The sequence below is a fragment of the Panthera tigris genome, chromosome D3, assembly GCF_018350195.1.
Source record: "Panthera tigris isolate Pti1 chromosome D3, P.tigris_Pti1_mat1.1, whole genome shotgun sequence".
Lineage (NCBI taxonomy): Eukaryota > Metazoa > Chordata > Mammalia > Carnivora > Felidae > Panthera > Panthera tigris.
Genome location: NC_056671.1, coordinates 6,682,693 through 6,700,100, shown reverse-complemented (window position 1 = coordinate 6,700,100; position 17,408 = coordinate 6,682,693).

Here is a 17,408-nt window from a genome sequence, read left to right as displayed (position 1 = left end):
CACAGAGCCCAACGCGGGGATTGATCCCACAAACCGTAGGATTGTGACCTGAGCCGAAATCAAGATACGGACACTTAACCGATTGAGTCACCAGGCGCCCCTGAAATCTGTCATTTTGAAGTCGTGTTGCTAAAAAAGGTGAACAAACGCGACCCGTGAATGTTATCGGACCCTCGGATAATTCCAAAAGCACATGAACTCCCTCAAGAGCTGCTGTTCAAGTTCCCATCGCCTCTGTTGGTACCGACACAGGCGGAGCGGTTTTATTCTTTTAATCCTGTGCATTTTTTAAGTGAGGATTCTTCTCGGCAGAAGGTGTTAATTCAGGCACTAAATCTGGGCCTTTCTGAGCACTGTGAAATTTTGCAAGTCAGATCGTAGGCAGAAGAATGTGTGAAGATGCGAGTTTATTTCGAGAACACCTTTAGTTCCCGGGCGGTTCTGACACGCTCATCCCATCGCCTGCCGACACCCTCCCCCCTTCAGGCAGCTCTCAACGCCGCACCCTGCGTACCCGGCGGTTCCAGAAGCCCACCGAGTTCACAGTTCACTCCTCTTCAGAGGGGCTGCCTTTCCTACCTGATCCACCCCAAACCTGCTCTCTCCTCCTGGGTCTCTCGTCTTTTATCTGTAGGCTTCCCATCACGTTTAACTGCCCAAGGAACGTACCAACCCACCGGCATTAACAAACCACCACCAACTCAACACAAATTTATCCTCTTACGGTTCTGAAGCTCGGGAATCTGGAGTCAAGAAGTCCCAAAGCGAAGGTGTTGGCAGATAGGGTTCCTTCCGGAGGCGGAAGGGAGAAGAAGCTGTTTCCTGGCCTTTCTCCCAGCTTCTAGAGGCCGCCTGCACTCCTTGGCCGGCGGCCGTCTTCGTCCTTCAAAGCACATCTCTGCCGCGAACTCCGCTTCTGCTCTCGCATAAATCCCCTGACACTGACCCTTCTGCCTCCCCCGTATAAGCACCTGTGGCTCTGTCGGCCACCTGGATAACCCACCCCACCGTCTCTAGCTGAGCCACACCTGCCAAGCCCCTTTGCAACACTGACAGGTGCTGAGGATTAGGATGCGGATTTCCTGGGGGTGGAGGGGAGAGCGGTGCTCAGCCTGCCTCGCTATCCTCCTTTAAGAACAAATAAATTAAAACCTAAGAGCCCCTTTGACACCTAGCTCTATTCTCCAGCCTTTCCCGCAGGAGTGACCACTATTAACTCTACAGGGTGCATTTTTCCATTTTCATGCTCTAACGTGTGTACGTACAAATACATAGCATATTTTTTTAGTATTGGTTTTGGTGGATTTTTTTAAAGCTGATTTATTTATTTTGGGAGAGAGAGAGAGAAAACACATGGGGAAGGGGCAGAGAGAGAGAGTCCCAAGCAGGCTCCACACTGCCAGCGTGGAGCCCGGTGAGGGACTTTAAACTCACGAACCATGAGATCATGACCTGAGCCGAGTGGAGAGTCAGCTGCTTAACCGACTGAACCACCCAGGTGCCGGTGGATTTTTTTTGTAAACAAAAACAAAAACAAAAAACCAAACCCAAATGGCGTCATATTACGTGGCATGCTTCTTTCTCTGATCTAGGAACCATCTCCAGTAACACAGAACAAATTCAGCTACCACTTTTTTTTTTTTTTTAACATTTATTTATTTTTGAGACAGAGAACATGAACAGGGGAGGGTCAGAGAAAGAGGGAGACACAGAATCTGAAACAGGCTCCAGGCTCTGAGTGGTCAGTACAGAGCCCAACGCGGGGCTCGAACCCACGAACCGCGAGATCATGAGCCGAAGTCGGACGCTCAACCGACGGAGCCACCCGGGCGCCCCTCAGCTACCACTTTTTAAAAATGTTTGTGTATTGTGCAAAACGTACATAAGATAAAATTTACCATCAACCGTTTTTCAAACCCACCGTTCGGTGCCATTAAGCACATTCACATTCCTGTACAACCATCACCACTCTCTCTCTCCAGAGCATTTTCGAACGGAGACTGTCCCCCCTCCTCCACTCTCTGGCCACTTCTATTCCACTTTGTGTCTCTGTGAATTTGCCTGTTGTAGGTATTTCACGGAAGCGGGATCGTTCAGTATTTGTGCCCTCGCACCTAACTTCTTTAACTTCGCATCATTTTTCAGTCGCTCCACGCTGTGCCGTGTTACCAGGATTTCATTTGGCAACGTGCGCGACTTCCATTTGCGCTCTATCGATCTGTACGTGTTTGCATTCTCTCTTGTAAACAGACCGAAGCCTTTTCCACCTGCATTTGATCTGTCCTTGCCAATGAACTGATCCACTTTCCTAGGATCGGGGAAAGCGGACGGCTGTCCCCCCCCCCCACCCCCAGAGTCTGGCGGCCTGCCTTGGAATGACAAGAACTTGATTCGTGGCGGTAGGTGACCATGTACAGTTTCAACGAGAAGAAACAGTCTGGTCTGGCCGACCAGAGACACTGGGTTCTGGCCGTTGAAAAGACGAGCAGATTACTTTGCTTCTTGGACCTCAGTTTCCCCTTCTGGAAAACAGGGCTACTTCCTGTCTCAGCTCCTTCAGCACAAAAACAAGGCGTTATATTTAGAGGAAAGCAGGCAGGCATGGGGCCAATTATGCCGCTTTGACAAATCGGCCCCCACCCCCGCAGCCCTGCCCAGGTGGCGTGCAATTCCCCGATGCCTGGTGGGGGCTCAACAGAGGGATCGAAAACTACCTGAACGTTTTCTCACCCTTCCCCCCGCTTCCTCGTTCAGCTGGGAAGCTACCCTTCTCTGGGTTCCACATATTTCCCTTTGTTCCAGGAGAAAAAGACAGCTAAGCAGGTTTCAATGTTCCTCTTCCCCGAGGGGAAAGTTTAGAGAATCTCTGGGGTTGTCAGCTGGGCGACATTCCTCTCCCTGCCCGTCTGTCTTCACCCACACGGACAAGCAGGGAGGCGAGGCAAGACAACAAAGGCGGAACAGTGGGTGAAGGACATCTGGCACGAAAGGCTGGCAGGAGGCTGACAGACTTTCAATTACGTGGATCGGCTCCCACTGGGTGCAAAGTTTGGGGAACGAGTGCCGGGGCTTCCCACGCACTGCAGCTCCCACTGGAAGGGGAAGGAGGGGGCAGGGCACGCTCACCAAGGGATCTTTCGTTCACTTAGTCACTCACTCAACAAATATTTGGCCTCTTCAGATCTGTAAGTTGACGTGTTTTCATCCGTTCTGGATAATTCCCAGTCATTATCTCTTAAAAAGATTCCTCGCCCATCCTCTCTCGCCTGTCTCTGAAACTCCAAATGGATAACAAAACCTCTCACAGAATCTGCACATCCTCTCATTTTCTCTCTTTGGTATTTCTTTTTTTTTGGGGGGGGGGTCTCTGTTTTGCATTCTGGATAATTTCTTCTGATACCTCATTAATTCTGCTATGTCCTATCTTCTATCAAATACAATTGAATTTATTTTTTTTAATATTTCTACTTCTTTAAAAAAATTTCTTAATGTTTATTTACTTTTAAGAGAGAGAGAGAGAGAGACAGAGAGCGAGTGGGGGAGGGGCGAGAGAGAGGGAGACACAGAATTGGAAGCAGGCTCCAGGCTCTGAGCTGTCAGCACAGAGCCCGATGCAGGGCTCGAACTCACCAACCGGGAGATCATGACCTGAACCGAGGTCGGAAGCTCGACCGACTGAGCCACCCAGGTGCCCCTCTAGTTCTGTTTTGTTTCTTATCATATCTGCTGTGCCCCTTTCTGTAGCCTTCTGTTGCTTGTAAACATTCTCAGCTTGGTGATTGCTTCCTTCAACTGGGTAAGCAGCACAGTTTTTGAATCTGTGTTGGAGAATTCCAGTATCTGAGGTCTACGTGGATCTTGTTTCTGCCGCCTGTTTCTGTCGGTTCTCGCTCGTGGTGATTTGTTTCCTTGTGGGCCACATTCCCGTCACCCGCATGTTGGTCAGTGCCCTTGGGAAATTATTTGCAGGGATTCTGCAAGGCCCAGAATGAATGAGCCGTGCTCTGAATCGTGCTTGTTTCTGCCACCCGCCCAGGCCACCACCGGGCAGGGTCATTTCTGCTCGGGCGCCCAGCCTCAGCGCCCTGTGCACCCAGCTGAGACGTATCTGTGGGTGAGCCGTGACAGCTTCTCAGGAATTATTTTCTCTCCCCGTTCTTTTTTCTTCTTCCGGTTTGCTCAGCATCCAGACAAACTTCTCGACCGTCCCCTGGGGTTGGGGTCAGTGAAGTCTGTCAGTGGTGGTGTCTGGGTAAATGTGTAGCAATCGGGGAGGAAAAAAAAGCCCTGATCTGTAGCACTGAATGCTTTCCATGATAAATACTCACACCATGGTCGATTTCAAGCAGCCGGTATGAAGTCATGATTGTGAAGTGTGGGAGACACGACGACCCTAACCGACCCTCACAAGGCTACATGCTCGTAAAGCTCTCACACATTTCTTTTTTAATTTTTTAAAATATTTATTTTTGAGACAGAGCACGTTTGGGGGAGGGGCAGAGAGCGAGAAGGAGACACAGAATCCGAAGCAGCTCCGGGCTCTGAGCTGTCAGCACAGAGCCAGATGCAGGGGTCAAACTCACGAGCAGTGAGATCATGACCTGAGCCCAAGTCGGACGCTTAACCGACTGAGCCACCCAGGCGCCCCATCTCACACATTTCTAGTTTGGTTCCTGTTTGTCTTGGTGGCTCCCTCTACAAGGCCACTTGCACTGAAGTCTGAGTGCATGGGGTGGCCTAGGGCCTCGAGCAAGAAAGCCTTTTTTCTTAATGTTTATTTATTTGAGAGTGGGAGAGAGAGGGAGAGCACGGGAGCAGGAGTGAGCAGAAGCGGGGGGGGGGGGGCAGTGAGAGAGGGAGACAGAGAATCCCAAGCAGGCTCTGCTGTCGGCGGCGTAGAGCCCGATGCAGGGCTCGAACCCATGAACCATGAGATCATGACCTGAGCTGAAATCAAGCGTCAGACACTGAGCCACCCAGGCGGGTGAGCCCTGATAGGGCTCAGGGTTTCCCCCAGGATTTACCTGGATCCCTCAGGGGAGGTGACATTTGAGCTGACAGAGGCCTGAGTGAGGAGGGAGCCAGCCAGGAAGGGACTAGGGGGAAGGGGACTAGGGGGGAGGGACTAGGGGGAAGGGAAGGGCCTCACACAGGCCCAGAGGTGGGGACAAAGTTGGCACTTTGAGGAAAGAAAGGGGCCAGCGTGGCTGGAATGGAATGTGGAGTGGTGAGTACAGGTGGTGACAGAGGTGAGGCTGGGGCAGGGCAGGGCCAGGCCACCCAGGGCGGAGCCGGGGGTGGGGGTGGGCTTTATTCCAAGAACAGGAGACCTCTTCCCAGGGTTTGAGCCCGAGGAGCAAGGACTAAGAGGCTAGATTGAGTTTTAATGATCTCGATGACTCCCATTCCTTAGTGTGGGCTGTGCTTAGTGACTTCCTTCCAAAGAGCACAGTGTGGGGACGCCTGGCTGGCTCAGTCTGTTGGTAAAGCGTGCAACTCTTGATCTCAGGGTTGTGGGTTCAAGCCCACACTGGGTGTAGAGATTACTTAAAAATAAAGTCTTCAAAAAAACAAAACAAAGAGGGATGCCTGGGTGGCTCAGTTGGTTGAACATCCGACTTCGGCTCAGGTCACGATCTCCCAGTTTGTGAGTTCGAGCCCCACGTCGGGCTCTGTGCTGACAGCTCAGAGCCTGGAGCTGCTTCGGATTCTGTGTCTCCCTCGCCCTCTGACCCTCCCCCACTCCCCCCCCTCAAAAATAAATAAACATTAAAAAAATTAAAAATAAATGAAAATAAAAAACAAAGAGCACGGTATGGAAAAGGGGGAAAAGAGTCCCTTCCCAGCAGAGAAACCTGACAAACGCAATCTCTGCAGGTGATCGAGGTTAACATCAGTGGTGATCAGTCATGTTTGGTGGAGACTTGAGATCTGATGACAATGCCACGTTGCCCCTGTGTCTTCCTCTTCAAACCCATAATCACAGTCCAGCCATGGGAAGAACCTCAGACCAATCTCAAGAGAGGACAATCTACAAAGTCTGTGACAGGTCACCAAACACAAGGAAAGACTGAGAAACTGTCACAGCCCAGAAGAGCCTAAGGAGACGTGAGGACTGTATACACCATGGCGCCCTGCACAGGATCCGGGATGGAAGAAAGACATTTAAGAAAGCTAAAGAAATTAGAGGGGCACCTGGGTGGCTCAGCCGGTTAAGCGTCTGATTTCAGCTCAGGTCATGATCTCATGGCTCGTGAGTTTGGGCCCCGCGTCGGGCTCTGCGCTGACAGCTCGGAGCCTGGAGCCTGCTTTGGATTCTGTGTCTCCCTCTCTGCCCCTCCCCTGCTCATACTCTGTCTCTGTCCTCGGTCTCAGTCTCTGTCTCTGTCTCTCAAAAATAAAGAACATTCAAATTAAAAAAAATTAAAAAAAAAAGAAAAATAAACAAATCTAAATAAAGTATGGACTTCAGTTAGTAATAATGTATCAATATGGGTTCATTAACTGGGGCCAATGGACCATACTAATGTAAGATATTAATAATGGGAAACTGGTGAGCGGGTTATGGGAATTCCCCATACTACTGTTGCACTTTTTCTGTAAAACCTAAAACTGTTCTAAAAAAATAAAGTCTGTTTATAAAAAGGTTAGATCTGGCTGGTGACTGCGGGGAGAATGGGGTTGTAAGGGGTGAGGCAACGTGGGAGCCGGAAATGGATATTTTTGCAGCCCGCAGGTGAGATGTGGCTTGGGTCTCGGTGGGAGACGGAGGAGGAGAATTCGACTCAGGGGGCCGAGCTGACGGTCTGGCAGGCCTCCCCAAGAGCTGAATTGTAGGGGACAGAGGAAGGGAAGAGTCGGGCGTGTGACACCCAGAGTTTGAGCCAGTGGCAGAGGGCGTCATGAACTACGATGGAGTTGACTGTGAGGAAAACGGGTTTGGGAGGAAAGCCTGAGGCTGCATTTCCACCATGATGGGTCTGAGGGGCCCCTGGGACATGGGAGAGGAGACATGAGTGGACGGGCAGATAGAGGAGTTAGTCCGGTGGTGAGGGTTAGAGCACCTACTCTGAGCAAGGAACACACCTACTGTGTGGGGGAGCCAGGTGTGAAAGGGCTTTAAGAAGCTTCCAGTATGTTCAAAGAGCAAGCAAAATGCCAGGGAAGGCTTGACCGGCCGACTCAGTGAGAACGGAGGAGACCAGTTGGGGTGGTGGGCAACCAGGAGATGGCCCAAAGGCGGTAGGGAAAAACGGATGTCAGCCATCTTCCTGCTCTGGAAAAGCCCGTCCTTGACCGGAGTCAGCACACATCAGGCCTGGCTTCAGGCCCGTCTCCCTTTTGGAAAAAGCCTTCCCTTTCTCTAGGCCGATGTCCAGAATAGCCAGATAATTGAGGGTCAGAGGTCAGGGAACTCACACCTGGCAGCAGACCAGGCCTGTCAACTGCAGGGCTTACGTAGCTGCCAAGAGTCACGGGGGGCGGGGGTGGGGGTGAGTCACAGAGTCTCTAATTGTCTCTGGGCGTATGCTGTATTGATCTGGGGCCAGGAAAGGTGAAGGGCGTCTATTGTGTACCCACCTAAAGCAGCCCCAGGGCCTTAGCTGACCACCAGCTTTGATTTTTGTGTTTGTCGTAGGTAGAGCAGAAAATTCTACACGGCCCTGGCCCCTTCGGTTATAAGTAACGGCAGGATGTCCTGAGTAAGGGTCATCTCCAAGGCGAGAGAGTGGGCTGAGCCCAGGCCTGGCTGCCCGGGGTGGGGAGGTGGGGTGCCTGCTGCCTCTCTTGGGCCCCATTCAGTCCAGTATGTTCTCCACCCAGAGCCAGAAGGATCAATCTCGCCCCGATCAAAACCCTCCAGCACTCTCCGTCTTTGCAGAGTAGGTCAACCACCTCCCAGAAGCCTCGGGATCCAGCCCTGAGCTTCCTCCCTTTACCTTCTCCACGCTTCCCTCTCACTCCTCATTTCCTGCTCCCCCCGTTCTTCCTGCCTTGTGGTCTTTAAACTTGCCATTCCTGGGGTGCCTGGGTGACTCGGTCGGTTGAGCTTCGGAGCTCAGCTCGGGTCATGATCTCGCGGTTCAGGAGTTCGAGCCCACGTTGGGCTCTGTGCTCAGCGCCTAGAACCTGCTTTGGATTCTGGGTCTCCCTCTCCCTCTGCCCCTCCCCTGCTTGTGCTCTGTCTCTGTCTCTCTCTCAAGAATAAATAAACATTAAAAAAAATTTAAACTTGCCATTCCTTATTCCTTTGCCCAGATCAATCTTTTCCTGCCCCCCCCCCACCTTTTTTTTAGTAAGGTGAAATTCATATAACATGCAATTAATGCATGTACATTTTCAAGTGTGCAAGTTCATCGGTGTTAGTGTATTCACAGTGCCATGCAACCACTAGGTCTCGGATGCTTCAAAACTTTCTCATCAACCAAGAAGGACACCTCATACCCAGTCACTCCCCATTGCCCCCACCTCTGTGCCCTGGTAACCTCTAACCTGCTTTCTGAACATAGATTTGCCTCTTCTGAATATGCCACACAGAAGGAATCCTACAGGGGTGCCTGGCTGGCTCAGTCGGTTAAGCGTCTGACTCTTGGTTTCGGCTCAGGTCATGATCTCATGGTTGGTGAGTTCGAGCCCCACGTCAGGCTCCTTGCTGACAGTGCGGAGCCTGCTTGACATTCTCTCTTTCCCTTGCTCTCAGTCCCTCCCCCGCTCTCGCTCTCTCTCTTCCCCTCTCTCTCTCAAAAATGAATAAATAACCTTAAAAAAAGAAGAAGGAATCCTACACTAGGTGGCTTTTGTGACTGGCTGCTTTCATTCCATGATGTTTCAGAGGCTCGTGTACTTTCTAGCAGGTGTCAGAATGTGGTTCCCTTTTACGGTGGAATCATATTCCACCGTATGCATTTACCACCGTTTGTTTACCCGTTCATTAGTTGACGCACAATCGGGCTGTTTCCACCTTTTGGCTTTTGTGAATAGAACTTTTATGTACAAGTTCCTGGGTGGCCATGTCTCCATTTCTTGTGGGTCTCTACCTAGGAGTGGAATTGCTGGGTCATAGGCTTACTCCACGTTCAATGTACCGAAGACTCACCGGACTGCTGCCGGCTCATTCTTTCCCCCAGATACCTGCGGCTGGCCCCTCGCCTCACTCAGCTCAGATGTCCCGTCCTCAGACGACCCTGACTCAGACAACAACACCCTCCCCCAAATCACCCTCTTGTCTTTTCACTCTTTGGGTTCGTGATCCGTGAGAACATAGGCGACCTCATACCTCTTATGTTCCGTGGGGACCCACTGCCTAGCACAGTGACTCGTACACAGTAGGCACTTGATACATAATAATCGTTGCTGAATGACTGGTCTCAGGTTGTCAAAGGTAAGGAACTGCAACACTGTGAGGCCTGTCTTTGTCATCAGAGGTGGCCGTTGGGTCCGCCCAGGAGTGACTCAGCTGTTTAAATGGACGACTTCCTCTTGCCCTGAGGAAGGGACAAAAACCAGTGGAAGGAAATACTGGTTATGCTCTGTTTCTTCATCCTTCCCTGTTAGTGACTCAGCACAGACATCTCTCCAACGTTTCCCAGTCCTTGCGCTGGAACAAGTTACTCTTAGTGACTTATTGCAAAGGTTTAAAAAAAAAAAAGCCACAAAGATGGAAAAGAGTTTGGGTGGGGAATTGGCTACACGAACAAGGCTGTGGTCAGCCTGGTATGCTGGTTAAGGGCTCCAGCTTGGGGTTCAGGTGTTCAGGCTGCCTGGGTCAGGTCCCAGCTTTGTCACTTAGCTCTATGATTTGTTGTAGATTACTTAATCTCATTTTTCTTGTTTGGAAAAACACGGTTAATAGTACCAGATCCCTCAGAGGCTTGTTGTGAGGAGTAAAAGAGTTAGCATCATACAAAGTGCTTGGTCCAGCATTGGTGTATTGAAATGTTAGCAACCGGGGTGCCTGGGTGGCTCAGTTGGCCAAGCGTCTGACTTCTGCTCAGGTCAGGATCTTGTGGTCCATGAGTTCGAGCCCCGTGTTGGGCTCCGTGCTGACAGCTCAGAGCCTGGAGCCTGTTTCAGATTCTGTGTCTCCCTCTCTCTCTCTGCCCTTCCCCCACTCATGCTCTGTCTCTCAAAAATGAATAAACGCTAAAAAAAAAAAATTAGAAAAAAAAGGTATATGGGTATTAAAAAAAAAAAAAAAAAAAAAAAAGCAACGTTATCTACTGGAATAGTCGCTGCCCTCCCAGGATCATCTGCCCCATCTTGGTGCTGATATCTACAGGCTGGCCATTCAGATGAAAGGAGACAATAGTGTTTTTAAAAAGTTATAGGAGGGGAGCCTGACTGGCTCAGTCGGAAGAGCATGGGACTCTTGATCTCGGGGGTTGTGGGTTTGAGCCCCACGTTGGGTGTAGAGATGACTTAAAACCTTAAAAAAAAAAAAAGAAAGAAAGAAATGTGCATGGAACAATGTAACACACGTGACCAACACTCAGAACTGACCATTGTTAATGTTTTCCTCTATTTGCTTTGAATTTACTTTTATTGTTTTTTTTTTTAATTTTTTTTTAACGTTTATTTATTTTTGAGACAGAGAGAGACAGAGCATGAACGGGGGAGGGGCAGAGAGAGAGGGAGACACAGAATCGGAAGCAGGCTCCAGGCTCCGAGCCATCAGCCCAGAGCCCGACGCGGGGCTCGAACTCACGGACCGCGAGATCATGACCTGAGCTGAAGTCGGACGCTTAACCGACTGAGCCACCCAGGCGCCCCGAATTTACTTTTATTCTTAACAAAAGGGTAAAGCACTGCATATATTGGTGTCCCTCTGTCTCTAATCACCAGAGACAAACTCCAACACGAATGCAGTGTAAAGGCTCTCAGCCTATTTATTTATTTATTTTCATGTTTATTTGAGTGAATGAGGGAGGGGCCAAGAGAGAGGGAGACACAGAATCGGAAGCAGGCTCCAGGCTCTGAGCCGTCAGCACAGAGCCCGACACGGGGCTTGAACCCACGAACCTTGAGATCATGATCTGAGCCGAAGTCGGCTGCTCGATCGATGAGCCGCCCAGGTGCCCCTATTTATTTATTTTTAAGATTTTATTTAAGTAATCTCTACACCGGAGCTCAAACTTACAACCCCAAGATCAAGAGTCGCAAGCTCCACCGGCTGAGTCAGCCGGGCTCGCTTCAGCCCATTCTTTTAAACTTTACACACATGGGGAGGGGTGGGGGGAGGGGGGGTACAGGTGATGGGGATTTAGGAGCACTTGTCATGATGAGCACTGGGTGATGTATGGACTTGTTGAATCACTATATTATACACCCGAAACTAATATAACACTATGTTAACTAATTGGAATTAAAATAAACACTTAGTAAACTTTACACACATATTTATTTATGCAAAAAATATCGTTGGTACTGCTTGTTGTGTATTAATTAACATAAATTAACTCTACCTAATGTTATCCCGCAGTGTGCTTTGTGGCTTGTTTTTCTGTTTTTGAGATCTATCCAAGTTAACATGCATAGGTCCAATTTATGCCTATTCCTCCCACATAATAGCCCACCATATGTCCTACAGCACACTTTTTTCAACCAAATTAAAGACATGGAAGTTGTTTCTAGTATTTGCAAATGCAAACCAGGCTGCCACAAGCATCCTTGGGCGGATTGCTCCAAAGCCGTGTTTTTCAAACTGCCGGAGGCATTAGTGGGTCACAAAATCCCTTTTTTCCCTTAAGTGACATAGGACAGAATAGTTTGTAATAAGTATTTCAATATCCTTTGGTGAAGCTTTTGTTTTGTGTTTGCATGTGTGTGTGTGTGTGTGTGTGTGTGTACTTGATAGGGAGGTAAAGTGTTTTTCTTACTGGGGATCGCAGTGAAAACAAGGTTTCAAAAACATTCCTTCCCCAGCAATTCTACCCAAGAGAATTGAAAATGTACATCCAGGGGCGCCTGGGTGGCTCAGTTGGTTGAGCATAGAACTCTTGATTTCTGCTCAGGTCATGAGCTTGTGGTTCATGGGATCGAGCCCCGCGTCGGGCTCTGTGCTGACAGCTTGGAGTGTGCTTGGGATTCTCTCTCTCCCTCTCTGCCCCCTCCCCTGCCCGTGTGCTCTCTCTTTCTGTCTCAAGATGAATACACTTGAGAAAAACAACAACAGAAAATGTATGTCCACGTGAAAACATGGTGTCCACAAGTGTTCCCAGCAGCCAAAAGGTGGAAACAACCCACATGTCCAGCCACAGATGAATGGATAAACAAAATGGGGTGCTTCCAGACAAGCGAATATGACTCCACCACAACAAAGAAGGTACTGATACATGTTCCAACGTAGAGGAGCCTTGAAAACACGATGAAGAGCGAAAGAGGCCAGACACCAAAGGCCATGTATTGTACGATCCCGTTTACGTTAAGTGCCACAACAGGCAAATCCGTAGAGACGGAAAGCAGATTAGTGGTTGCCAGGGGCTGGCGGAGAGGGGACGTGGGGAGAACCTGCTTAATGGATATGGATTTCCTTTTGGAGTGATGAGAATGTTCTGGAACTAGATAGCGATGATAGTTTCACAACATTATGAATTTACAAAAAGCCACTGAATTCTATGCTTTAAAAAATGGCTTAAGGGGCACCTGGGTGGCTCAGTCGGTTAAGCGTCCAGCTCTTGACTTTGACTCAGGTCGTGATCTCACGATTTCGTGGGTTTGAGGCCTGCACGGGGCTCTGCACTGACAATGTGGAGTCTGCTTGGGATTCTCTCTCCCTCCCTCCCTCCCGCCTCTCTCTCTGCCCCTCCCCCACTCATGTGCTCTGTTTGTCTCTCTCTCTCAAAATAAATAAACTTAAAAATAAAGGTTTCAATGATGAATTTTATGTTCTGTGAATTTTACCTCAATTAAAAGTGTTTAGGGGCCCTGGGTGGCTCAGTGGGTTAAATGTCGACTTCAGCTCAGGTCACATCTCACGGTTCGTGGGTTCGAGTCCCACATCAAGCTCACTGCTGTCAGCTCAGAGCCTGCTTCAGATCCTCTGTCTCTCTCTCTCTCTGCCCCTCCCCTGCTTATGCTCTCTCTCTCAAAAATAAATAAACATTAAAAAAAAATGCTTAAAGCCACTCCTCTAAACTAAGGGCAGAATTGTGGGCTAGCACAGTTTGTTCATTTCACCTTTTTTACTACACGTGGGAAATTGCCCTCCAAAGTTGTTGTCCTGAGCTGTAGTCAGTGAATGAGAACTTCTACCCGACACCCCCCCCCACACACACACGCTTGGTACCCAAGAGAAAAATAGCCAAGAGAATAACTCAAGCATTAACTGGGTATAAACCAGAGGTGACGATCTAGAGGCTCAATGACTTGCTTTGTTTGGCCAGTTTGTATTTTTAAAGTTTGAAGCAGGTGCCCATAGCTAAAATCCGAGGATCACGGACTGTGACTCAGCCCCACACAGCACATATTTCCTTGTAGTGACCCTTAGCGGAGCTGAGCAGCCCGTGCCCCCTTCAAAGGAGTGGGCTCTCTCACTCACTGCGGCCTCCACATTACCTGACATCTTACAGCCGGTCCCCGTACTCGCTTGTGTTCCCCCGTGGCCCAGGGACTCTTTGAGCGCACTCACGCCTGGTATAAAGTTCAGAGCACTATATGGGTGTGAATGGGGCTCACTTTCACAGCTGAGCATCTTTGTGCAGGTCACAACCTGCACAACTATTCCAGGCGGCCCTGGTGAAGAGGACAGATGGAATTCTGAACCCCTTGGTTATGGAAGTTTGCTGAGATAGGGGAGGTCTCAGACTTGGGGAGAAAAGCAGATTTGGGCACTGAAGAGAAAGGTGGGGCCAGAGCCCTGGCATTGCCATTGGGCAACGGAGAGAAGAACAAACCGTCCCATCGTTCCTACTATCCAGGTGAGGCTGCTCAGCCCCGAAGAGCGCACCTTCGGCGTCCTCTCCAGCTGTAGCTGATGAACACCATCTTGAGGTGCTGGGTTTCTGTGTCTGGCACTTTCAGCTCTGACTGTGACCCCAGATCGGATTAACAGCCCCCTCCCGACACGTACGCTCTGGATCAGAGTCTGCCGAGACCAGCCATTTGGAAGAGCCCATCTGCCGCCTGCTGCACTAATTCGGCTTCAGGGACCAGCTTGGAAGAGAGAGGGGGCAGGAGGAGGGGAGGTGCGATCTGCGGCAGGGGCCCGAGAGGTGAGAAATACACGGCTTAATTAAAAAACAAAAAAAAAAGGCACCCTCCTCCAGACGCCAGAGATGCAGCTGTGGAGAGAGGCTTCCCCGACCCCTGCCTCCAGCTGGGACCACTTCCCAAGACCAGAATCTGCAGGGGCTGGTGCAGAAGGAAAATGCAGGGCCGCCTGTTCCAAAATTTCAACACAGGATGCACGCGCATGTGAGGCCGGCCCTGCCTCTGTCTTCCTCCCGCCCCTGGGTCCTTACACCAGGATTAAACCTGCTCTGGGGCCCCACAGCCCCTGTGCCCGTGTCCCTTGCGTCCCATCCTTTATTTCCTCGCCTGCCTGTGTCCCCAGCAGACCGTGCATTCCCTGAGGGCCTGACCGCAATGATTTTCCCTGATGGCCCAGCACAGTCCCTGGGGCAGAAGAAAGCAGCCGTATTTGCTCAATCACAAAAGAGAAAAAGTCCACTTCAAAAACCAGGGCTCTCCACTTTAGATCCACCAGCTTGACTGTAATTTAAAATGTAAATAAACGGGGGCACCTGGGTGGTTCAGTCTGTTAAGCCTCCGACTTCGGCTCAGGTCGTGATCTTGCCGATCGTGGGTTCGAGCCCCGCGTCGGGCTCTGTGCTGACAGCTCGGAGCCTGGAACCTGCTTCAGACTCTGTGTCTCCCTCTCTCTCTGACCCTCCCCTGCTCACGCGCGCTCTCTCTCAAAAATAGATAAAACATTAAAAATTAAAAAAAAAAAATGTAAATAAATAAAGGCAGAAAATAGCAAGTGTTGGCGAGGACGTGGACAAACTGGAACCCTAATACTTTGCTGGTAGGAAGGTACGATGGTGCAGCCACTGTGGAAGCATTTTGGTAGGTGGTTCCTCAAGTTAAGCGGAGAGTGACCATGTGACCCAGCAATTCTGGTCCTAGGCATATACCCAAGAGATTATGTCCACACAAAAACATGAATGTTCACAGCAGCACTATTCAGCACAGCCCAAAGGCAGAGACAACCCAAGTGCCCATCAATGGATGAAAGGATTAGCAAAACGTGGTCCATCCACACACTGGAATAGGATTCAGCCGTAAAAAGGAATGAGATGCTGACACCTGCCACACTGTGGATGACCCTCGGAGACATGATGCTGAGTGAAAGAAGACAGACACAAAAGGCCACATAAAGGTATGGTTCCACCGATACGAAACGTCCCAAAGAGGCGAATCTAGAGACAGAAAGTGGACTGGTGGGTGCCAGGGGCTGGGGGGAGGGGCGAACAGGGAGGGACTATGAATGGGATGGGTTTTTTCTTGGAGGGAAAGGATGAAAATGTCCTGGAACTAGGAGATGCTGACGGTTGCACCACATTGTGAAGGCACTAAATGTTATTAATGGTAAATTTTATGTTAGGTGTGTTTTACTACAATAAAAACAACTCAAAAACTATCTTTAAATGCAATGCGGTGCTCTGAATTGGATCCTGGAACAGAAAAAAAAAAAGCAAAAACCCAAAAACCCACATGAGCGGAAAATTGGTGAAAAAGGAAAAAAAAAAAAAGCTTGGAGTTTCACTGACAGTGATGCGTCAGTGCTGTTTTCTTAGGACAAGTTATCACCACGATTGCACGAGACGATGATGTGAGAGGAAGCTGGCTGAGGGCTGTGCAAGAACTCCCTCTATTTCACTGCAACCTTTCTGAAATGCTAAAATTATCCCACAACAAAATATTTATTTAAAAAATCGTATCTGCCACGGCACCCGAGTGGCTCGGTTGGTTGTGTGCCCGACACTTGGTTTTGACCTAGGTCGTCATCTCACGGTTCATGAGATCAAGCCCCACCCCTCGATCTGCTCTGACAGTGTGGAGCCTGCTTGGGATTCTCTCTCTGTCCCTCTCTCTTTACCCCTCCCCAGCTCGTTCTCTTTCTCAAAACAAATACACATTTAAAAAAAATAAAATAAAAAAATCATATCTGCCTTCTAGAAAACAGCTAGCTTGGTCTCTGGAAGGTTCTTTTGTCTGCCTAGGGCCTGCTTTTTGGGTTTAGGTTTGCCAACCAGGGAACCAGAGCATGGGAAAGCAGGAAGCATCTGGGGTTCCCAGCCTGGGGATTTTGAGGGGGGAGGTGAGGCAATGAGGCAAAGAGATGGGCGGCGGGGAGGGGGCAAGAGAGAGCCTGGGCTGGAATGGGGCTGGGCTGGGGGCCCCCCATGGCAGGGGAAATCTCCTTGATGGGGAAGCTCCAAGGACTTTGGAGAACAAGAATGTCCAGCAGAGAGGATGCAAACTGGTGACCCACAGGTTGAAGACTGACTCAAGATGTGTCTATTGGCCCTGGGTTTTGTAAAAATAATTTGAGCCAATCTATAAAGCCATCAATCCTACACTAAAACTGGAATTTCCAGCTTCTCTGAAAATATCTGCAGATCTGCTGACTCAAGGCCACCTACCTGCATGGCCTCAAGAGGCCGAGGCCAAGTCCCAGCCATCGCCGTTAAATGAGATATAAAGCCTCGGTTGCCATTTATTCTCAGGCTTGCACCATATTCTATTTTTAATGGAACAGAAAGATTCCCCTGTGCCGTGTCAAAAGTGGAAAAGCAGAAAAGAAACCAAGAGCGTTGACTGATTTTTCTAACACCTGGCTGCTTTCGCACGCTTATGATACCTACCCGGTTCCTGGAGGCACTTTTATGTTTGAGAACCAACATTTGATCTGTGGCATTTGGTGTAATGTCAATATGCTCTCCAACCCGCGCCCTTAAATCTCTACTCTCACGGGCGTTCTGTGGTTGGGGTCAAACATACACACATACTTCTTGGGGGTGAATCCCAGCTCTACCCCTTACTAGCTGGTGGCCTTGAGCAAGTTGCTTAACCTCTCTGTATCTCAGTTTCCTTGAGCCCCTGAGGTGAAGGAGACTCAGCTGGTCACGGCCTGGGTCAGCTTATTTGGCAAGAGAGTGGGTACGTGGCTGACACAGAGCTGATATACGCAGCGTGACCGCCCCGGTAGTTACAATATCGAAATACTTCTCTACCAGTTTGGTAAATCGCCACTGCCCCAGCCCCCTCCCGGGAGCCCCAGACTCCCTTACAATCCTGCAAGTATGAATAACCCCCACGGACGTCTTCAGTCTCTTCTGACTGAGCTGTTAGGTAATATGTCTCAGCTCCGTGGGGCGGAGTGGGCGTGAGGTGCCCGGTCCCTG